Here is a 23,934-nt window from a genome sequence, read left to right as displayed (position 1 = left end):
TGCCATTGACTCTTCTGAGCAATTTCCACATCCTAACTCCCCAGCAGCTCTATGAGGTAGGTGAGGAAACTGAGCCCAGGCTATGAATTGGGTCCCATTGAGATTCTAATCCAGCCAACCTAATGCCTAAACCTACTCTCTTAACCATGACACCTAATTAGGGTATTGTTTTATAATTTGATACAATTATATATTTTTAAGATCTGGGTTTATTTTGAATCTTGGAATACTTTAACCCGATAACAGGGTAGCCATCGAGCTCTGTATTGTTTCTGCTAGAACTGTTCCATTGGAAAGCTCTACAGGGTTTTGGTTCTTGTCCAAACACTCCTAATATCTCATTGCTTGGCACAGATAAATAGTCCATCAATTTATCTAAACCTTACTGTATCTTTAGTAGTATCCATTTTAGAGCCCTTCTGAAATGTTTATTTTATAAATACCAGTTTTTCAATGGAAATTTTCAGGGAAAAACCAACAATATCACTTTATGTTTATACTGTAGTGAATGGTGATATGTAGGTTAGAGTTAGCTTTAATTTTTAAAAGAAGAGCTGTGATTATAGGAAACATTTTTCTAATATTCAAAATTCTTAACAAAATTTTCATGTTTGTAAGACACAGTAATTTTTGGCACTTGTTTAGATATGATCTCCAAGAGATAGCTTCTTTATAAAACTGTTATTGACTCTAGTGAATGTATGTTTCCTTTGCAATGTTTTCTCTAAAAACAACTAGCTGCAGTGAAAAGTCTTTCTTTCCTTTTTTTTTTTAAAGTAATCTCTACGCCCAGTGTGGGGCTTCAACTCACAGCCCCCAAATCAAGAGTCTCATGCTCTCCTGACTGAGCCAGCCTGCACTGATAATAAGTTTCTATGTTTAAATTTTAGAATCAGACACTGTTTCTGTAGGAGTGCAGATTTACAGCTCTGTCCCCTCTTGAACAAGGTATGTAAAGTGCATCAGGATATTGCTAACCACCAACTAAATTTTACCATGACCCAAAACTTTACTTAAATAAACCTCCTGTTCTTTGCCACAGATGTAGAGTCACTGGAAGTGCACTAATGCAAAGCAATTATCTTGGGCCTAGTACTGCTGTTTTTTCCTGAGTGATCCTGGACTAGTCATTTAACAACCAATTCAAATATCCATTCTTCCTCCATAGAGTGCCACTGGCATCTACCTCGTTGTGAGAATTAACTGAGCAAATATACGTGAAAACACCTCACTTCACATAGTATCTAGTAGGAGTAAAATAAATGTTCATAAATGTTTTCTTCCCATTAAAATTGCTGCTCTGTGCTGACAAAATTGTTGTATAGTATTTAGAAAACGTGCTTGGTAATGACAACTAATGTTTTTAAAACGGTTTGAATGAATGCTGCAGACTGAACTCTACCAATTAATATTTATTGTATGTGGGGAGTAGAAAAGCGGGAGTAGATTTCAGCACAGTGATGGAATAGCAGTTCTGGTGCATGCTAGATGGAAGGCCATTTTTGTGGCTGCCACTGCTGCTCACCAGATTAAATGGGATTTGGTATTGCTTTTGTTTGCACATACTGATCTGGGATGATTGGGGAGAATGCAAGTGTATCTGCTCTTGCTTTTAAGTCATTTTATTTTTTGGTGAGAAGAAATTCACAGGGTGCCTAACATCTCATGCCCTTTAATCCCTATAAGCTGTTAGTTAAGACCAGGATGTTATTTAACTAAAATAAAGATGCTGATACCAAACACATTTTAGGATTCTTTAGCTCCACGGGAAAGATCAGGTTCTTTTATCCTAGTATGCTTCCCCAAGCCCCTGGAATGTTCAAATAATCAATGTCTCTTCTCACCAGAATAAGGATCTAAAGTCTTTGCTATTTTTGGTAGCAAGGGAAGAAGAGCTAACCCATGTGTAGCTCTTGTCAGTTTACAATGCACTTACACATACATTTTCTTATTTGATCTATGCAGCACCCGCAGAAGGGAGTAGAGCTGATGTTATATCCATTTAGAAGTGAGAAGGTAGAGGTCCTAAAACATTAGTGAGTTGCCCAAGGTTACACTGCTAATAAGTGGATAACCTGAGGCTTAAACCCAAGTCTTATGATTCTAAATCTAAGGCTCTTGCACTCTTCTGTGTTCTTATGCCCTTTATAAATAAACAGACCCATCTAGTATCTTATTACTAGATACGGAAGTCAATCAAAGCAGGTGGATTTCTAAAACTTTTTTTTTTTTAAGATTTTATTTATCTATTTGAGAGTGAAAGAGAGAATGCACGTGTGCACCGCGAGGGAGCATGAACAGAGGGGAGAGGCAGCGGGAGAGGGAGAAGCAGACTCCCTGCTGAGTAGGGAGCCTGACGCAACACTCGATCCCAGGACCCTGAGATCATGACCTGAGCCGAAGGCAGATGCTTAACCGACTGAGCCACCCAGGCGCCCCTAAAACTTTTTTAAAAATTGTATTTACAGGGGCGCCTGGGTGGCTCAGTCGTTAAGCGCCTGCCTTCAGCTCAGGTCATGATTCCAGGGTCCTGGGATCGAGCCCCGCATCGGGCTCCCTGCTCAGCGGGAAGCCTGCTTCTCCCTCTCCCACTCCCCCTGCTTGTGTTCCCTCTCTAGCTGTCTCTCTCTCTGTCAAATAAATAAATAAAATCTTAAAAAAATAAAAATAAAAATTGTATTTACATTTATTTATTTGAGAGAGATTAAGAGAAAGAGCGTCTGCTTGTGAGCATGAGCCAGGGGAGGGAGAGGAAGAGGGAAAGAATCCCAAGCAGATTCCATGCTGAGCATGGAGCCCTAGACTTGGGGCTCGATCCCAGGACCCTGAAATCATGACCTGAGCCAAAACCAAGAGTCCAATACTTAACTGACTGCGCCGCACAGGCATTTAGGGAAGAAAATTTCTAATGTGGGGCTTGACCATCTTTTAGTCTGAGACTCTGATCTCTTATACATCATTGTATTGGTCCCAATTTGTTTTTATTTGGGAAGGCTAAAACAATGTGAAGTGTTTTGTTCTAAAACAAACAGGTAATGTGGAGAGTTGAAAAAATTATAGTTTACAGTGATAAATGCCATGTGAAGTTTCTGGGTTTGGGGGGTTTGCTTTTTTTTTAATTTTTAAATTTCTTTTTATTTTTTATTTTTTAAAAGATTTTATTTATTTGAGAGAGAGAGAGCACAAACAGGGGGAGCAGCAGAGGGAGAGGGAGAAGCAGGCTCTCCACTGAACAGGGAGCCCGATGTGGGGCTTGATCCCAGGACGCTGCGATCATGACCTGAGCTGAAGACAGATACTTAACCAACTGAGCCACCCAAGCGCCCTAGCTTTTTTTTTTTTTTTTTTTAAAGATTATTTATTTGAGACAGAGTGTATGAGCAGGGGAAGGTGGGTGGAGGCAGAAGGAAAGGGAGAGAATCTTAAGCAGACTCTGCACTGAGCTTGGAGCCCAGTGCAGGGCTCGATCTCACGACCTTGAGATCATAACCTGAGCCAAAATCAAGACTCCGATGCTTAACCAAAGACTGAGCCACCCAGGGGCCCCTGCCATGTGAAGTTTTTAATTGAAAATACTTTGTAAATATTAGAAAGCATATTGCCCAAGAAGTAAAATTTGAGATAAAGGTCAATTTAAAAGAAGAGGTCCTCTATCAGTAATTCATTCAACTGGGATGCCTTGGGTGGCTCAGTTGGTTAAGCAACTGCCTTCAGCTCGGGTCATGATCCCAGGGTCCTGGGATCAAGTCCCGCATTGGGCTCCCTGCTCAGCGGGGAGCCTGCTTCTCCCTCTGCCTTCTCTGCCTGCTGCTCCCCCTGCTTGTGCTCTCTCTCTCTCTGACAAATAAATTTAAAAAAACCAACCAACAATATATATTAAGTCAATAGGTGGGGTGCCTGGGTGACTCAGTCGGTTAAGCATCTGCCTTCAGCTCAGGTCATGATCCCAGGGTCCTGGGATCGAGCCCTGTGTTGGGGCTCCCTGCTCAGAGAGTCTGCTTCTCCTTCTCCCTCTACCCTTCCTCTGCTTGTGCTCTCTCTCTCACTCACTCTCTCAAATAAATAAAATATTAAAAAAAAAGATATGACTGATCATGATCACTCATAATTTAAAAAATTACTATGACATTGACTTAAAAATATGTCATTTTTTAGACTTTCTACCCAACTGCAGAAAAAGCATTGGTTTCTGAGCCATTGGTTCTTCAGCAGTGACAATGAAAATATGTTTCCACTTCAAAACAAACAACATTAGATGTAGCTTCCTGGCTTATCACACCTGCCTTGTCTACTCTCAGGGCTGTCTTGAGGCATCTGAGAGGTAGGTGTAGAAGCACTTCGAAAACCACAAAGTGCCATAACAATATGTTACGTGCATGCATTCATGTGTGAATCTTCTGATTAATTGTATACTTGAGATGTTTTGTCAGAAGACATTTTGCTACGTGAGTTTATAGATTGGAATAGGCCAAATTTGTGCCTGGGTCAAGGAAAACATTTAAATCCAGCAAGGCCTTGCTGGTAGTAAAATTATAGAGTGAATGGGTGGTAGGAAGTAAGGCTAGAGTGTTGGTGCCTTAGAATACGAATAGAAATGACAGATCTGAACATTTTCTTTGTTTAGTATCCAGCCTATTTGTTCTTTCATCAATATTTATTGGGCACCTAGTAAAGACTAGGCATAGTTTTAGAAATCACTGTTGTTCACAATAAGTAAGACAAGGTACTGTTGTCCTCCAAGGAGTTTACTGGGGAAGACAGTTAGAGACAAGGTGTAACATAGGATAATAAATGTTTGTATTTTGCAATGTACCACATAACTGACCTTGCTAAAAAAAGTTTGATCTTGGTTAGATTTTTTTCTAATTTAAATATATTAATGTTCTCATGATCAACTTTTTAAACTTTAAAAAATATTATAAAATACTTAAAATATTTTGAGATATGTAACACATATACTGTATTTTAAATGCGTAATTTATAGTTTATATATTGAATCCTAGTTATATTTAATATTCAACTACATTTGTTTTATATGTGTATGTTTAGGTAACCTTAATTATCTAAAATATGAGTCTCTTTTACTTGGTGAGCCATCTGAACATTCCCTATCTGACTACATTAATATTAGAGAGCTCTTCAAGGAAGGGCATCACTGCTGTCACTTTGATGTTAGTCCTTGGTGCTAGTATTTCTTCAGAGCAGAAACCTAATTTTGAATCCTAGCTCTGCCATTTAGTAACTGTGAAACTTATTTGTGCCTCAGTTTCAGTGTCTGTGAAATGGGAATAAAGATAATGCCTAACCCATCATTGTGAGAAGTGAATGAGTTAATATGTACGAGAGTGCTTAGATGAGTGTCTGGCACACATTTAAAACCGTATCAATGCCATCAGCAGCTATCCTCATCGTTGTTACTGTTATTATTTGACAGAATGAGGTGAGGAAGGTTAAGAATGGACTTTCTCCTCTCAAGCCCTGAAAATTCCTCAAAACTAAAGGTAGAAAGATAAAAAGAAGGGAAAGAAGGGAGCTAAACCTTTGTTGATCATCAGCTATGTGCCAGGCAGTGACCTAGCATTTACCTACATTCTCATTTAGTCATTACACCAGTGCCCTGAAGTATATTCGAAAACAGGCTCAGACAAATTAAGAAACTTGCATAAGGTCTTGTACTAGTAAGTGGACACCATGATGATAACTGGTCTTTGCTATTCTGCATCCTGTACTCTCGCCTTGCATGACACCAGAAAACGTGAGAATTCAAGAAGTTTCACTAGGAGGTAAGCTTGAAATTTGCTTGTTAGGGACTTCATTTTTAATGACAATTTAAAGGATGTCATCAACATTTTGAGTTTGTTCCTACTGTAGCAATTTGTTTTAGGTATCTGTAATTCCACCCCCCCCATTCAAAAGTATATTGCAGTAGTCTAAATGATGTAAGTGGAACCTAGATGGCAAATATTTGGACACACGGAGTCTTAGTAATAAGTTTTCAGAATTAAGTCGAATTATAATTTCCCAATTTTCAAGATCACTATTGTAATTATTTAAGTCATTACTCCTGAGGTCTATAGCTATTTCATAGGGCTTTTAAGCCTAAACTCCATGTAGCTACATATCCTAGGTACTGATCCTTTTTTTGAATTTATAAATAAAATTCACAAAATTGCTTTTCTTTTGCTGTATATTAGCCCAACCTTATGAATTGTTTCCCCCATAGGTAATAGAGAAGAGGAAACCTAATCAATGGCTATGGAATGATATGGAAGAAGACAGAAAAAACTTGTTTAATGGGTAAGAAGTAAAACTATAATAAAAAGATTAATGAAAATTATTCATAATAGTGTTATGTATGGCCAATCTGTAATCCATGGCCAAGATTGGTATACCATTAGGGTGAGTGATCAGTCACCATATTGGTATTATCCCCATTCTGAACTTTCTCCACCTCCTTCCTTCTTACCGTTGTGAATTTCTCAGTAGTATGAGTTAACTTAAGCTAAGAGGGGACACAGCTCTATTTGAAGATAAAAGTAGGATCTGGAGATCAGCAACCATTCTAAAAAACAGGTTTAGGGTAGGGCTTGAAGCTTATTGGTGGTTGGATTGTCATTTTCCAAATCCTGCCAGTTGCTGTGATGTTAGGCCTACTGTGGCAGTCCTGTTCATTTAAGCAAGTGCAGATCGTGTCAATGGAATGCCACAGAAAGCCTGATAAAACTGTGCCTAAAGTTATGAGGTAGGAAATGTTTTAATACTATAAGTTCATAGATTCTTTTTTTTTTTTTTTTAAGATTTTATTTATTTATTTGACAGCAAGCACAAGCAGGGGGAGCAGCAGAGGGAGAGGGAGAAGCAGGCTCCCCGAGGAGCAGGGAGCCTGATGCCTGGCTCAATTCCAGGACCCTGGGATCATGACCTGAGCTGAAGGCAGACACTTAACCAACTGAGCCACCCAGGCGCCCCAAGTCCATACATTCTTATTGTCAATAGATAACCAAAACCCTCTCCCTAAAATTTAGTCCCCTCCCAGGGTATATAAGTATATGACATGTATTTGTGCAACCTTCTTCTTTGCCTAATGATTAAAAACTTGGGTTTAGAAGCCAGACTGTTTTTGATTAAGCATCATTAACTTGACATTTGGGCAGCTTAATTTCTTAATGAACTTAATTCCTTGGGTGTAAGTGGGGACAGTAAAATTCCTGTCTCATCGTGATGTTGAGGATTAATTGGATAATACATCTAAAAAACTTGGAATAATGCCTGAAACATAGTAAGTGTTAAATAAATGTTAGCTATAATTCTCATATGTATTCTAGTTAGCACTTTTATGTGCCAGCCCTCCACAGATGAATCTTTTTCTGATATACTGCAGGAGTTAAGCTATCTTGGATAAGGTTAACCCTGGTGGCAAGGATTTTTTAAATTTTCATGAAAGTTTTCTTTTTGGCTTCAAGCTTCGATTCTCTCAGAGTATGCTGCTAGGCTACGTGTGAGAACAGAGTTATACACATTCAGCTCTTCCTGCGTATATAGTGGTATATATAATGATGCATGAATAAAAACTATCTTCTGGGGGCGCCTGGGTGGCTCAGTCGGTTAAGCGTCTGCCTTCGGCTCAGGTCATGATCCCAGGGTCCTGGGATCGAGCCCCACATCCGGCTCCCTGCTCCACGGGGAGCCTGCTTCTCCCTCTCCCCCTCCCCCTGATTGTGTTCCTTCTCTCGCTGGGTCTCTCTCTGTCAAATAAATAAATAAAATCTTTAAAAAAAATAAAAACTATCTTCTGGCTGTGATAGTTTTATCTTGCCCATAGAAGTATAGAACAGCGTTAATGCTGGTTGCATGATTCTCTTGTTTCTAGATAGATATGTCAAATTTCTGTTAAGATTCCTTCAGTCTGTTTTGAAAGACCAGTCTTTTTGAGTTTTTTTCCTTATTTCATAGAATTGTAATAATTATGAAAATGTCTTTGATATCTTTTTCATGGCTTGTCAGCACTTTCTTATATAGTGCAGACAATTACCTATTAGGAAGGGAGGCCACTAAGACAGTCATCTCTTCTTAATATTTTCCTCCTTATTGTCCTGGGGCTTTATTAGATTTTTACGGACTATTCTTTCTGCTGTGACTATTTTAGAAGACTAATATATAAAAACAGAATTTAACATTTACTGAATACTTCTTATGTGTCAGGCATTGTTTTAAGTGCTTTACCCACTTTTTCATTATCTCATTTAATCCCATCATCTACTTATGAGGCAGATACTGTTATCTTCATTTTAAAACCTGAGGAAGTTGAGGCACAGATTAAGTAACTTGCCCAAAGTCACATTGCAAGTGGCAGCTTTAGGATTCAAACCTAGATCCCCTGTTCCAGGGCCTGTAACTGCTGGCCTAGTTAGTAAACTCGTATAAGGTTTGTTAAGGCGGGTGTAAATTTAAATAAGACGATAAAGCCAAATATTTCCTGAAAAAGTCACCATAACTAATCTGATTTTGCTTGCCTGTGGGAAGGAAAATTGGAAATCATGTATCTTCTTAAGTATGGGAAAAATGATGATGTTAGATGATTTTCCATAAATAATTATTTGTCTTGGATCATCCTTAAGTGAATACAGCCGTTTTGCTTCTTTACGAATCATTTGCAGTAGATAGAAAATCATTTGCACCTATCTAAGGACCAATATGTATGTGTTTAAAAGGGGCTAGAATGAGTTGATTTGTAGATTGCCATTTAGCTGCTATTTGTAGAAATGGGCTCTCAGAAAGACTGAACTGTGCAGCAGTTCGGAACTGATTAGTGATTGGAAATTGTTATTTTGTCCTGTTAAATAATATTTGAATGACAGCAGAAAGTTATGCAAGGAAAGGAAAGGCAGGAGAAAGGTGACTTATGGGTCTTATAATGAGAATGTCCCTTAGAAGTAATGGTCTAAAAAGTCAATGTACATTAACAATCGACACTTGTCTAGGAACTGGAAAGAGTTATAGTACATGGTTTTTGTTCTGGGCTATGTCTTGTCAGAGAAGCATTGGCTTTTTTTCCCTTCACATAGCAATTCATTCCCCATTGAAATATGGTAAAGTACAAAGGGTAAGCAACATTTAAAATAACAACATTGATAAAATGTTTTGGCTTTCTTTAAAGTATGGCCACACGTGGTCAGCAATGTTTTCCTCTCTCCTCTCCATCTTTTTAAACTCCCATTTCCTGTTTGAGAATCCCTTCTAAGTGTTGATCAAAATTATGGCTTTAAGCATGCATCTCTTATCCCTGAGTGGCTCAGGGACTCCTGAGATTCTTTCAGGAGTCACAACTATGTTCATAACAATACTAAAACATTATTTGCTTATGGGTATGTAGCGGAGTTTTCCAAAGGCTCCATGATGTGTAACCAAGTGAATACAGAAACAGGAGAATCTAGCTGTCTTCTTTAATCCAGACATTGAAAAGATTTGCAGAAACGTAAGGCCACTCTTCTCTAGATTTGCTGAGAAGCACTAAGGTTTGTTTCTATGTTAAAATGTAACAGTGACCCCAGTCTAGGCCAGAAAGTTATGGTGCTCCTGTCTAGTGACTGAGTGGATTGGGAGTGGTCACAGACAGTGCCCACCACAAACACCTCCCTGTACGTTCTGGGGACATCCTGAGAGACTGAGGCTATGTCTCCTGATCTAGAGAAGTGAAACTTTTGCTCCTTTTTCATAATTGTGCTAGAGGGTCTATTCCAGATTATAAGGAGCTGTGGAAATCCAGAGAAAGGAGGGCTTGACTTTAAGTAGGAGCACCATCCAAGCTTGCCAGTGACCCCACTGATATGTGCCATATTTGGAGTGTTCTTTGTATTGGTTGCTCCCAACTTTGGGAGGACCAAAGGGACCTTACAGGATAGCCTTTTATTTGACTGTATTAATTGAGCATCTACTATGTTCTAGCCATGTTCTAGGAGCTGGAAATAAGTCAGTGAACAAAATAAAAACAAAAGCGCCGCTGTCCTCATGGAGTTTCCATTCCAGCTTTGGAGTCCTTTGCTGTAGTCACAGCTCCCTCTCAGGGGACTCTCAGAGTTGGCGATGGCCTCTGTGGTGCTCAAGCCTCTGTGTCTTGAGCACTGATGGGTATTTCCAGTGACTGGCTGCTGAGGATAGAGTGGAAACTGCTTGACAGTTTGTGATTATTTTTTTTTATTATTATTTAAAAAAAAAAAGTACCAAATGGTTTCGGATTTTTCAAATCGTACATAGAACAATAAAGGTAGCCTATCTAGTCACCCTTATTGTGGTTATTTTAATCTTGTTTGTTTTCAAGTTAGTGTCACTTTGTCAAGAAATTTAACTTAAAATAATTACTAACAGATGTTAAATTTATTCTAATTGTTTTTCGTTATTTGAAGAAAAATGTTCATACATGCGTGAGATTTTCCTTGCCTGGTAGGTTGCTCCCAAGACCCTGTAATTTGTTTAATAGACTTTTATACAGAAAGAGATAACTTGCCTCATTAGATTGAGTCACTTAATAATGACTTGAAGGTTAACTAATGCGGCCATCAGACTCCTGCTCACCGGCTGGACGTCTATCATATCACTAACTTCAGTCATTTCCAAATGCAGATGAGTGGGAATATCATTAGAATATTAATGAAAGAGAAACTGACATTCAAAATGTGAATGGCTAAAAATTGTCTCTAAAGATAATTTTAATTTTTAAGATACACTTTAATAGAAGCTTTTTTTTTTTTTAAATTGGGTGGCATTGTGACCTTCCCTTTATTGAAGGTGTTAAAGGAGCTTTTTAATCAGAGTGCAGCAAATGGCTGTTGTTTCTTCACATTGCTACCTGCCAGGCACCCAATTTCCAGCTGTGCCTGGTGTTCCAAAGATCAGAACGTCTAGAGTTCAAATAAAATCCCTCTTCTGCCAGTGGGTAAGCCATAGTCTGCTGTTCAGGGCGGAGATGGGGTAAACTGAGGGATCCTTTCAAAGGTGTCCAACCAACCTCTTTTTTTTTTTTTTTAATCCCTTAAATCCCACACCTTACCTCTACCTTCAGAGGTATATGGAGCCTCTAATTTCTGGGCCTTTCCAGGTTCTGAAGTTCTAACCAGCTTGATTGCTTATTTCACCCTGGTGTGAGTAACATTTAAATTTTAGCATGCTTTTGTCTCTTATACTTCGCATTCTTCTGTTTGCTTACCAGAGTCCAAAATTTTGATACCTCTCATGTACTATTCTGTCATCTCTCACTCTTTCTGTCCTTATGTATTTATGCTCTTATTATCCTTTGCTGTGATTTTATTGGGATTTTGAGAGGAAAGGAGATAAATGTGTATTCATTTTGCCATGTTTTACTGGAAGCCCAGGATTTAACATGTATTATCAAGTGCATACAACATACCAGGAATTGTGTTAGACACTTCTCTTTTCTTTAATTCAAAAATCCCTTCAAATTCTATTGAGGGTAGAATATTCATTCACATTAGTGCTACTCTCACCTGTTATTTTTTTAGCACCTTCTATGTGCTAGGCACTATCACATAAAGCATTTCATTCAATCATCACATCCACTCTAAGGCTTATAGATATCATACCTCATTTTATTTTATTTTATTTATTTATTTTTAAGATTTTATTTTATTTATTTGACAGAGAGAGACACAGCGAGAGAGGGAACACAAGCAGGGGAAGTGGGAGAGGGAGAAGCAGGCTTCCCGCTGAGCAGAGAGCCCAATGTGGGGCTCGATCCCAGGACCCTGGGATCATGACCTGAGCCAAAGGCAGACGCCCCTCGTGCCTCATTTTAATGAATATGGAGACAAATTTAAAGTCACAGGCCCAGTAAAAAGTAATGTTGGTTTTGAGATAGGCTTTTAAAATAAATATGCTTTCTGTATATCAACTATCTATTGGATATTAGATAGATAACCATTGTGGGGCTTTTTGTTTTTTGGTTTTTTATTTTATTTATTTATTTATTTATTTATTTATTTATTTATTTATTTATTTTTTAAAAGATTTTATTTATTTATTTGAGAGAGAGAGAGTACATGAGAGGGGGGAGGGTCAGAGGGAGAAGCAGACTCCCCGCTGAGCAGGGAGCCCGATGCGGGACTCGATCCAGGGACTCCAGGATCATGACCTGAGCCGAAGGCAGTCGCTTAACCAACTGAGCCACCCAGGCGCCCCATGTTTTTTTTGTTTAATGTAAGCTCTGCGCCCTATGTGGGGCTTGAACCCAATGACCCTAAGATCAAGAGTCACATGCTCTATTGACTGAGCCAACCAGGCACCTCAACCATTGTGGATTTTTAAGCAGGGGAACACAGAATAGGATGAAAATGCTGTTTTTGTTTAATGTAGTGATAATATTAAAGATGCATAGTTGACCTAAAAAGATAGGAGGCATCAGCTAGCACTTAAAGCAGTAATGAATGGCCTGCAGTGTTAAGGGCCTAGATTTGGGGGGAGAGAGCAGTAGGAAGCAGCATGAGGAAGGTAAGTAGGTTTAAGAAGCATGTGATGTTGGGGGGGGGGAGGTGCGTTTGAATCCATTCTCTTAAATGAGCTACTGTAACAAAGAACTTAGCCCTGAGTCTGGTACTCTCATTTCTGAATACGAATTAGTAGGCTTTGGTAACCAGCTTGACTGTGACATGAATAAGGAGTTAAAGGGAATGTCAAGTTTTCAAGTCAGGTGAATAGGAGTGCCATATCTAGGACTGAGGTAAGGTGGGAAGAAGTGCAAGAGGAAATTAGTAAATTTGAACAACATATGTGAATGTCATGGTTTTTCGGAAATACGAACATCTGACATGTTTTCTGTATTCCTTTCTTTGTTTTTTGGCATTTATCTGAATGTCCTGTAATCATATCAGACACTATTACAGAAAGTTGACTTCATTTAGTCACATGATTTCTTGGTCAGTAATAGTATATACCCATATTTTTAAGCTAATCTTTAGTATTTTTAAATCTTAATTTGAGGGCATTTTTTTTTTCCTTTTTGGAAGCAAGTACTCTGATTTCATTAGCACACAAAGTGTTTTTACAAGTCAATTCTAAAAGACCAGGAACCCGGTGTAAAAGACATGAATGGATAGATCAAATAAAGAGAAAAAAAGATCAATAGTCACCATAATTAAAGGCACACAAACAAAATATATTTTTTTTTAATTTTATTTATTTATTTGACAGAGAGATAGACAGAAGAGCACAAGCAGAGGGAATGGCAGAGGGAGAGGGAGAAGCAGGCTCCACACTGAGCAGGGGGCCCGATGCGGGACTCGACCCCAGGACCCTGGGATCATGACCTGAGCTGAAGGCAGACGCTCAACCATCCAAGCCACCCAGGCGCCCCAAAATATTATTTTTTTAATATTTTATTTAAATAAAAATTACTTAAAGATGTGTCAATCCGTGGTACAAACACACATTCTCAAATACTATTGATGGGAGGTGAGGGAGAGAGTATAAATCAGTGCAACCTTGGAGGGCAGCTTGGTGATATCTATCCAAAATTTAAATGCATATATCCCTTGACACGGCAATTCATCTTCTGCAAATTATCTCATAGACACACTTGCATAAGTGTGTCATGATATATGCCAAAGAATACCCATGGTGCATTGTTTGAAAATAGCATTAATTCTTCACTCGTAGAGGAGTTAAATGGATTAGGTAGTCCATTTCATAGAATATGGTATATTCTTTAAAAAGAGTGAGATAAAGCCAGATGTATGGGAAAATGTCCAAAGTATGTTTAGTTAAAAAAAAAAAAAAGATGTAGAATAAGCTGTATGTTAAAGTTTGATTTATGTTAAAAATTATGTTTCTAAATGCATAAAATATTTCTGGAAATGTGCTCCAGAAGGATGTTCAGTTAACAGTAGTTACCTCTGGAGAGGCAACCAGGGATCGAAAGCAGAGGGAGAGCTTTACTCTTGTAGTTTCATATTGTACACTATTAGTTTTATTTTATTTTTTATTTTTTATAGATTTTATTTATTTATTTGAGAGAGAGAGAATGAGAGACAGAGAGCACAAGAGGGAAGAGGGGAGAGGAAGAAGCAGACCCCCTGCTGAGCAGGGAGCCCGATGTGGGACTCGATCCCGGGACTCCAGGATCATGACCTGAGCTGAAGGCAGTCGCCCAACCAACTGAGCCACCCAGGCGCCCTTAGTTTTATTTTTTAAGCATATAAAATTAATATGAAAAAACAAGACTCCAGTTGTCCTTTGCTAAACTTTTTTTTTTAAGTAAACTACCCCCAACGTGGGGCTCAAACTCACCACCCCAAGATCAGGAGTCACATGCTCTACCGACTGAGCCAGCCTGGTGCCCCTTCTTTGCTAAACTTATAATGAACCCTGGGGTGCCTGGGTGGCTCAGTTGGTTGGATGTCCCAACTCTTGATCTCAGCTTAGGTCTTGATCTTAGGATCGTGTGTTGGGCTCTGTGCTGGGCATAGAGCCTATTTAAAAACAAACAAACAACAACAAAACTCATAATGAACCTTGCTTTTCATAATTTAAAAAAATTATTATAGAAAATTTCAAACTTTATCTATACCCCTTCCCTCCTCCTTACCCTACTCTTGGATTCTTTTGAAACAAATCCTAGACATTATATTATCTCATCTATAAATAGTTTATTATGTGCCTCTAAAAGATAGAATTACTTTTTATAAACATAACGATAATTATCACGCATGTAAATATTGACAGTAATTCCTTAATATCACCAAATATGTCAATGTGCATATCTCCCCAATTATTTCATTTTTTAAAATATTTGAATTTTTGAATCAGGATCCAAATAAAGTTCAAACATTGTAATTAGCTGATGGTATCTCTCTCTTTTGCCTCCCTCCACTCTTTTTCTTTGAAACCTCTTTGTCCTATTTGAATCATTTGTCCTGTAGAATTTCCTTCAGCCTGAATATTGGTGACTGTATCCCCATGTCAGTTACCCATTATTAGATTGTTTACTATGTTGTTTGTAAATTAGTAGTAAAATCCAGAGACAAGTTAGATTCGGGTTCTATTTCTGAGGATGAAATTCTTAGTGAGTGTTGGTGTATATTTCCATTATGAGGTACATAATGTCTGGTTATCTTTTTATTTTTTTTTTAAGATTTATTTATTTGAGAGAGAAAGAGAGTGCGAGCTGAGGGAGGGGTATATGGCGAGGGAGAGAATCTCAAGCAGACTCCCCACTGAGCGTGGACCCCGGTACAGGGGTTCAATATCATGACCCTGAGATCATGACCTGAGCTGAAACCAAAAGACGGATGCTCAACTGACTGAGCCTCCCAGGCACCTATGTCTGGTTATCTTTTGTGTGTGTGATGTCAATAGCCACTGATGATCATTGCCTAGGCCCACTAATGCATGAGTCTTCCATAAATGGAACTATTAGCTAGTGGCTTTGGCCAATATATTAAGTATTCTAGGGTATACAACATTTGGATACAGATTATTTTAAATACTTTCTAACTTTTTATATTGTCTGCAGTTAATTTCCATTGATCTGCTAGTTTATCTTTGAATTCTTTTATCATGGTATAAAGTCTTCTATTTGATCAGATGGATCATCATGTTTTTCTTTTTTTTTTTTTTTTAAAGATTTTATTTATGTATTTGAGACAGAGAGAATGAGAGAGACAGAGAGCACATGAGGGGGGGAGGGTCAGAGGGAGAAGCAGGCTCCCTGCCAAGCAGGGAGCCCGATGCGGGACTTGATCCAGGGACTCCAGGATCATGACCTGAGCCGAAGGCAGTCGCTTAACCAACTGAGCCACCCAGGCGCCCATGTTTTTCAAACCCCAATTAGAAAGTTACTTTTGGGGTGCCTGGGTGGCTCAGTTGATTGAGTGTCTGCTTTCAGCTCAGGTCATGATCCAGGGTCCTGGGATTGAGTCCCGCGTCTGGCTCCCTGCTCAGCACAGAGTCTGCTTCACCCTCTCCCTCTGACCCTCCCCACTGCTTGTGCTCTCATTTGCTCTCTCTCTCAAATGAATAAATAAAAAAATCATTTTTAAAAAGTTACTTTTCATTTTTCAGTTTTCTTCTGGATATTTTTATCCCTTCTGAATGTATGTAAAAGGAATCAAAGACCTGACTACTAATAATTTGCCAAAGAGAACACTAGATTAGAAAGTTGTTCACTTACTCAGTTTTTCATTCAACAAACTTTATTAAGTACCTGCTATGTTCGTGGCACCATGTCCACCTCATGTTGATTATAATTGTGATATAGTCCATCGAACAGGCAGTTGTGATGCGACATGGTCGATGCTGAGTAAGGGAAGGCACGTGTGTGTGCTCCGAAGCACGCAGAAGTTTCCCCCTACGTCAGTCTTGAAGAGTAGTGGAAAGTTTCCTGGAGGAAGCATAAGTAAGAGCCAGACCAAGGAAGGGGTAAGTAGCCAGGAGAATGATGAAAACGTTCTAGGAGAGGGAGCAGCTTGTGGAAAGGCCTAGAAATGAGAGTAAGCTCTTCCATGGGGGCACTAAAAATAATTTAGAATAATGGGAACATAGCTGTGGTGTAAGGAAAGTGGGATGGGCTAGAGAGGTGCAGGACCAGATCATGAGAGACTTGAGCCATAGTGAGTTTGGGCTTTATCCCCAAGGCAGCAAGGATGACATATGTGGGTTTCAGGCTGAAGGCAGGAAGACCTATTAAAAAAGCAGTGACAGTACTGTGGGCTAGAACCAACAGTGGTTTGAATTCGGTTAGAGGCGGTGGAGATGGAAGTAGTCTTGTTTGTTCTTTCAGAAAATACTGAGCACCTGTTTCTTGGTAGGTGCTGTTCCAGGCACTTGGGAGTCAGCAGTGACCAAAATAGACAGAACTCCCTGCCCTCATGGAGCTTACACTCCAGTGGGGAGAAAGACAATAAATAAATATATGCCGTGCTTACCTAGTTGTAAGTACCTGGGAGAAGGATAAATCAGGAAGAGGGATGAGGGTAAGGGAGTGTTGTGTGGGGAACGATTTTTTGTGTAGAGTGATCAGTGATGGCTTCACCGAGAAGGTAACATGTGAGCACATATCTGAACGAAGTGAGGAAGCAAGCCTTGCGGATATCTGAGAGAAGAGCATCTGAAGCAGCAGAAACAGAATTGCAAGGGTCTTGGGATCAGAGGTTGCCTGTTGTTCAGAGGAACAGGGAGGAGGCCGGTGGCTGAAGAGGAGTACGTGAGTGGGAGAATGAAGGGAGCTGGGCCAGAGAGAGAGCTTTACTGGCCGTTGTGAAATTGTGATGGATAGAAATAGAGTCAAGATTCAAATGGAAGAATCAGTAAGATTTGGGGATCGACTGGATATGGGTGGTGGAAAGGAGGAAGGAGATAAGGAACACAGTGATCTCATAACATGAATACTTTGACTTCATTCAAGGGAATAAAGCAGCTGGAGCAGATAAGCTTAGATACCTAGTATCATGCAAATCTCTTTTTTTCTTACAACATTGGGGAAGAGGTAATCTTGATTACACCCATTATGAAGAGAAAAAGTCTCTCACCATAGAATGGATTTTCCTTTGATTTTGGTAGTTCTCCAGTTAGGGACAGAACTTGACTGCTCAGCAGCCAGAACGCCTGAGTAATGGGGCAGCAGGGCTAGGCCAGATCTGGATGGAGCCCTTAGGATACTGCAGACTGCCCCCGACACATTACCACATCCTATATACACAGACACAGGCGTATCCCATTTGCATTTTGTTCTTCTTTGCAGTCTTTAAGATGTCTGCTAAATTCCTAGTTGACATTAACCTAATTCAGTAGTATTGCAGCTGCTTCTACTGAGAGAGAAGTCATTATGATTTTGTGTCTGTACTAAGCATGGTTTTAGGAGATGCATCCATCCATTAAATCCTCATTTACTAATGATCTGCATAAGTCTCCATGCGATGCCTGGATGACAAAGAGGACAATGACATGGTCATTGTGCCAGGTCTCAAGGACTTGAAAATCTAATAAGGTGGACAAAGGAAATCAGGGATCACAGTTAGGCATGCCATAATATTGAGTGTGAAGAAGGTATGGGAAATCCAGGGAAGGGTTCTTTAAGCTTTAGGCTAAGTGCAGCAAACTTCTAAAAGAGGCTAACTTCTAAATCCATGAAATTCTCATGTGCTGCCTAATCTGTGGAACACTCCCATCTACTTCTGTCCTTTCCTAGTCCTTCAGACCCATCTTCCTGAGGAAGGTTGTGTTTATAGGTCCCTGTATGACCTTCCTTGTTCTTTCCCAGTTCTGTAGACTGTAATAGCTAGAAGGAAACAACTATAGGGTCAGTTAACAGAAAGCAAATAGTATAAGCAGATTCATATGTAGTTTATTTTATATTAATTCATAATTAAAATTAGTAATACTGTTATACAAATAGAACTATGTAGAAGTAGCTTTAAAAATACAGTGGCTTCTGGGGTGCCTGGGTGGCTCAGTTGGTTAAGCATCTACCTTCAGCCCAGGTCATGATCCCAGGGTCCTGGCATGGGGCCCCTTGCCTGGCTCCCCGCTCAGTGGGGAGTCTGCTTCTCCCTCTCTCTCTGCCCCTCCCCCCCATTCATGCTCACTGTCTCTCAAATAAATAAAATCTTTTTTTAAAAAATACAGTGATTTCTATAGAACAGCATTTCTCAAGCTTATGTTTATATACCACTGTCATGATTTTTGTCACACAAGGGTAGAATTTGTAGAGTTACTTAATATTTTTCTGTAAGCCAAATAATTTTTTTCTAACTTAAAAGCCTACTTGAACCTCATCTTAAAAAATATTCGTGGAGTTATGGATTTTTTGTTATTTTATAAGAATATATGGCTGCTGTATTAAAAAATATGTGCCCCTGGGGAGTTCCATTTCTGGATGGAACAGGGTAAGCACATGCCACCCAGTCTCTCCCACTGAATGCAGCTAAAAACTGGGTAGAACACATGGAATAGCAATTTGAGGACTCTGAGAAGTCAGCAGTAGCAGGTAGATTAGAGAAGTGCAGGATCTGAAGTACCACCATCCAGCTGGGAGTTTCCTTTTTTATTTCTAGTGTCCCCTGCTGGGACTCCGTGCAGCCCAAACCTGGACGTGGGCACCAGGCAAGGACAGAGAGAGCTCTAGGATAAACCCTCTAGTGCTGACTCAAGTGGAAAAGGAGACTCTCACCACTCAGAGTGGTAGAAACTACCCCCTTTAAAACATTTGTCACCATTCTGTCGTGCCCCAGCCCCCAGGGAATCTCGTGTTCAGGGGCTGGCCGTGTCAGCAGCAGGGGCTTAGAGATGCCTGAAGCTCTAAGGGCGGGGACCCTTCCTCTCGGTTGGAGAAGCTGTCGTCCTACAAAGGTGGGGTCAGCTCCCATTACTTTTTTCCTTTCTCTGTCTTCCTGCTGCCTAGCTCCCAGATTATGTGGTAGAATGAGATAAGAAAAGCCCCAGGTTTCTGGCTGGAAGACAGGAAAAGGGAGCTCCAACGAACTGAAAAGTACCCAGGAGACAGTGGAGAGGGAGGAACTTAGGAAAGTAACCCCATAAGGTTGTTTGTGATCTCCCGGGCTCACCCCTCAGTTGTCACACGCATGGATCTGTTCCCAAACAGCATACCAAAAACTTCTGAGTATTGAGCTATGAGATGAATCACTGTCCGGGTCCTAGACTGGCCACTGGGTTGCGCTCCTGCCAGACATATCGGAATAACTTTGCAAAGACTTTGAATGTAGAAATGACATTTAAATCATACCCCACAGAAGGTTGGTTGGAACTTGGGACCGGAATCCAACCAGGTCAATTGCCTACTAAAGTAAAAATATCAACATTTTCCATGGGATTTAAACAAAATGCAGAGTCTCATAATATTGAAAGTGTCCAGGGCAGAACATAAAATGATTTAGCCTACAGAAAAATGGGAAACTCTCAACCAACGTGAAAGAGACAACCAATAGATGCCTACACTGAGAAAATACCTCTTCTCTACATGTGGATTATGTCCTTCCATCCAATTTGATTGGCAAGCCTTGGCCACATGCCCACTGCCGGCCTAGTGACCATTGCCAGGGAGTACCACGCACAAATGGGCTGACACTTCTCAGGGCCCACCTCTGGAGCTAGTGCTGAGGTCATCTCCTTCAGAAGCACATGGCCCTATGGAGGAAGAGTGGCTACTCAGAGTAAAAAAACAGAAGTTCTCACTTCCAGACTTCATAAAAACTTTACCTAAGTTGGGTTCTCAGATTTTAAGGGACTTTTCTATGGTAAGGTACAAAGAGGATTGAAAAGAGAAAACCTGTCAGATGGCTCAGTACAAATTTCATTAAGCCCTTTGTGTGTTTTCCCTTTGTGTATGATTCTTTCTATTTTTATTTTTTAAGCAGATGGGTAAATATGCTTCAAGGCCAACTGTTATTTTAGCACTGAAATAAATAACTAGTTGAAGAATGCAGGTGTAGGGAGCCACACTTTAGCCTTTGTAGCTGAAGATGACAGCCACTGACCAGTAATTGCTATCTCCCTAGCGGGTCCCCACCAGCTGCCCATACTGGTCCAGGATTTGTAGCTGCAGACTCCATGTACCGAGCTTGGCACAGTTTGCACCTGCTCTCCTCTCTTCAGAAAGAAATATTCCAGGTGCTCATCCATGCTCCCTCGGTTTATCTGTCACTATGATTTCTCTGAGTTCCCAGTGGTGCTGTATCATTTGAAGTTTTGCTTTAGTGTGTCTTCAAAGTGTTTCTTTTTCCGCTTCTGCTTGAGTTATCTCTGTTCAGCTCATCACACACCAGCAACTTAGGAATGCAAAGCAGAGAATTTTAGAAAGCATGCTTGAGAGAGAGGCTACTGAAAGTGGTGGCAGTTCTTAAAGCCTTAAATGTGTCAAGCTTCAATTTGTGCAGGCCAAAAGGGGTCAGAATGAAGATAGCTTTAAATCGTAAACAAACTTATAGCCATAAAATGGCAGGATCAGATTTAGAGGGACTAAGTTGAAGAGGTGACTAAGAGCCCAGAGTAATAATTTGCCCCAGAGTACCTCTACATTACCTTTATAATATTTGACCGATGGGAAAGGGGACTTTGTGGGAATCAGGTGGAAAGATCTTAGAGAGCAAGTTAGTCATAGTCCGCATTTCTTTGGCAGTGTCAGCTTGTGATCTGGAGAAAGTCACAGGATTAATCTAAATGTTGACACTCATTTCTAGAGCTCTAACTCCGTGCCAGTTATTGCTCTGAGCATTTTACATATTAACTCATTTAATCCTTACAACAACCCTATGAAGTAGAAACTATTATTGCTCGCATATTATGGATAAGGAAATTGAGGCCCAAAGAGTTGATTTGCCCAAGGCTGTATACAACTAATAAGCTCAGAGCTAGAATTCCAACCTAGGCAGCTTGGCTTGACCTTTTAACCACTGTGCTATATTGCCTCTCCGTTTGTTTATATGTATTGCATTAAAAATACCTACCATAACTGGGGCGCCTGGGTGGCTTGGTCATTGGGCGTCTGCCTTCGGCTCAGGTCATGGTCCCAGGGTCCTGGGATCGAGCCCTCCATCGGGCTCCCTGCTCAGCGGGAAGCCTGCTTCTCCCTCTCCCTCTCCCCCTGCTTGTGTTCCCTCTCTCGCTGTGTCTCTCTCTCTGTCAAATAAATAAATAAAATCTTTAAAAAAAATACCTACCATAGAGCTGTGGGAAACAGAAACTGAAATAATAAAAGTTCTTTTAATAAAAAAATAATAATACTTTCCAAAAGAAAACTATAGCATAAGAACCCAACACCAATGCTGGCAATTAGTATGAGAAGCCCATTTCTATAGAAATCTGACATTTAGAGTCAGAATCTTAAGTTAGGTTAAAAGGCCCTCCAAGGCTTTATTCTAAGAGGACTTTATCTAAAACAGTGGTTCTCAGATTTTAAAAATTTCACAGATCTGTCAAATAACACACTTGTGCTCGCACGCACAGACACACACCCCAACCCACACTACCTTCTGCTATCATCACCATTACAGAAATGGCATTTAACACCAAGAATGCTGGTGAGATACAATCTAATAAAGAACAGTTTCCCAGGAACAAAACAGATAGCAATTTTACCCTGGCCAGTGAAGATTACCCAATTTTACCCTGGTCTGAAGATTAGTGGTTGAGGAATTCATTCATCTGAACTGGTGGGTGTAGATCCTCTTGGTTTAGAAGAAAAATTACTTTGGGGTAGAGTGAAGTCCCAAATGACGGCATCAGTCGTACCAATTGGAAGCAGGTAAATATTAGTTGAACTGTAGTTTATCCTGCTTCTTAGTAAAGTTTTTGGTGTTTGCCTTGGCAACCTGAGGTGCCTTTACTTATCTAGGGTTCTATGTGTTTCTTATCTTCCATATGAGATTGTAAACTCTGAAGTCACGAGTCTTGTTTGTGTTGAACAAATGTTTTAATGCTTTTTCTTCTTTTTTTTTTGATGAGGTAAAAATATATGAAATTTACCATCTTAACCATTTTTTTTGTTTGTTTTTTTTAAAGATTTGATTTATTTATTTGACAGAGACAGAGATAGCGAGAGCAGCAACACAAACAGCGGGAGGGGGAGAGGGAGAAGCAGGTGTCCCCCCAGGAGGGAGCCCGATGTGGGACTCGATCCCAGTACCCTGGGATCATGACCTGAGCCGAAGGCAGACACTTAACGACTGAGCCACCCAGGCGCCCCCATCTTAACCATTTTTCAGTGTACAGTTCGTTATTGTGAAGTATATTTACATTGTTGTGAAACATCTCTAGAATTTTTTCATCTTGCAGATCTAAAACTCTGTACGCATTAAACAACAACTCCCCTTTTCCTCCTCTCTCTAGCCCCGGGTAATCACCACGGAGCTTTCTGTTTCTATGACTTTGACTGCTTTAGATACGTCATATAAATGGAATCATACAGTATTTGTCTTTTTTTGTGACTGGCTTATCTCACTTAGCCTTAGTCTTCAAGGTTCATCCATATTGTAGCATGTGTTAGGATACCTTCCTTTTTAAGGCTAATATTCCATTGTATGTATATACCATAGTTTACCTATTCATCCATCAGTGGACATTTCCTCTGATTAGTGATGTTGAGCATCTTTTCAGGTACTTTTTGGCCATTTATTTGTATATATCATCTTTGGGGAAATGTCTGTCGAAGTACTTTGCCCATTTTTTAGTTGGATTATTTGATTTTTTTGTTGTTGAGTTGTAGGAGTTCTTTATATATCCTTATATAACCCCTTATCGGATATATGATTTGCAAGTATTTTTTCTCATTCTATAGGTTACTTTTTCACTCTGTTGATTGTGTTTTTTGATGCATAAAAGTTTTTAAGTTTGATGTAATGTCCTGTTCGTCAATTTTTGCTTTTGTTGCCTGGGCTTTTGGTGTCATATCGGAGAAATCCTTGCCAAGTCCGATGCCATGAAACTTTTCCCCTGTATTCTAGAAATTGTATAGTTTTAGGTCTTACATTGAGGTCTTTAAGCCATTTTGAGTTAATTTTTGTCTGCGGTGTAAGATAAGGGTCCAATTTCATTCCTTTGCATATGGATATCCAGTTTTCCCAACATCATTTGTTGAAGAGACTGTCCTTTCCTCATAGAGTGGTCTTGGCACCCTTGTCAGAGATCATTTCACCCTAAAAACAAGGGTTTATTTCTGGGCTCTCTGTCCTATTCTGTTGGTCTGTTTGTCTTTATGACAGTACCACACTGTTTTGATTACTGCAGCTTTGTAACAGTTTGAAATCAGAAAGTATATATCCTCCAACCTTGTTCTTTTTGAAAATTGTTTTGGTTTTTTGGAGTCCCTTGAGACTCCATATGAATTTTAGGATATTTCTATCGAAAATGCCATTGGGATATTGATAAGGATTTTATTGAATCTCTAGATCACTTTGGGTAGTGTGGACATCTTAA

At 39.8% G+C, this 23,934-nt stretch overlaps 1 protein-coding gene across 1 annotated transcript in view; it reads left to right on the top strand.

Annotated features, from left to right (window-relative positions):
- The window catches only part of USP49 (ubiquitin specific peptidase 49), an 83,936-nt gene that overhangs the window by 26,887 nt on the left and 33,115 nt on the right, over positions 1-23,934 (top strand). Inside the window, exon 2 of the mRNA XM_034991121.1 lies at positions 6,224-6,297. The gene's annotated coding sequence lies outside the window, so the exon portion shown is untranslated. The remainder of the gene's footprint in view (positions 1-6,223; positions 6,298-23,934) is intronic.

Source organism: Mirounga leonina, unplaced genomic scaffold (genome assembly GCF_011800145.1).
Source record: "Mirounga leonina isolate KUSES-001 unplaced genomic scaffold, KU_Mleo_1.0 Mir_53, whole genome shotgun sequence".
In the NCBI taxonomy this organism is placed as follows: Eukaryota; Metazoa; Chordata; class Mammalia; order Carnivora; family Phocidae; genus Mirounga; species Mirounga leonina.
This window is presented reverse-complemented; position numbering and strand designations above follow the sequence as displayed.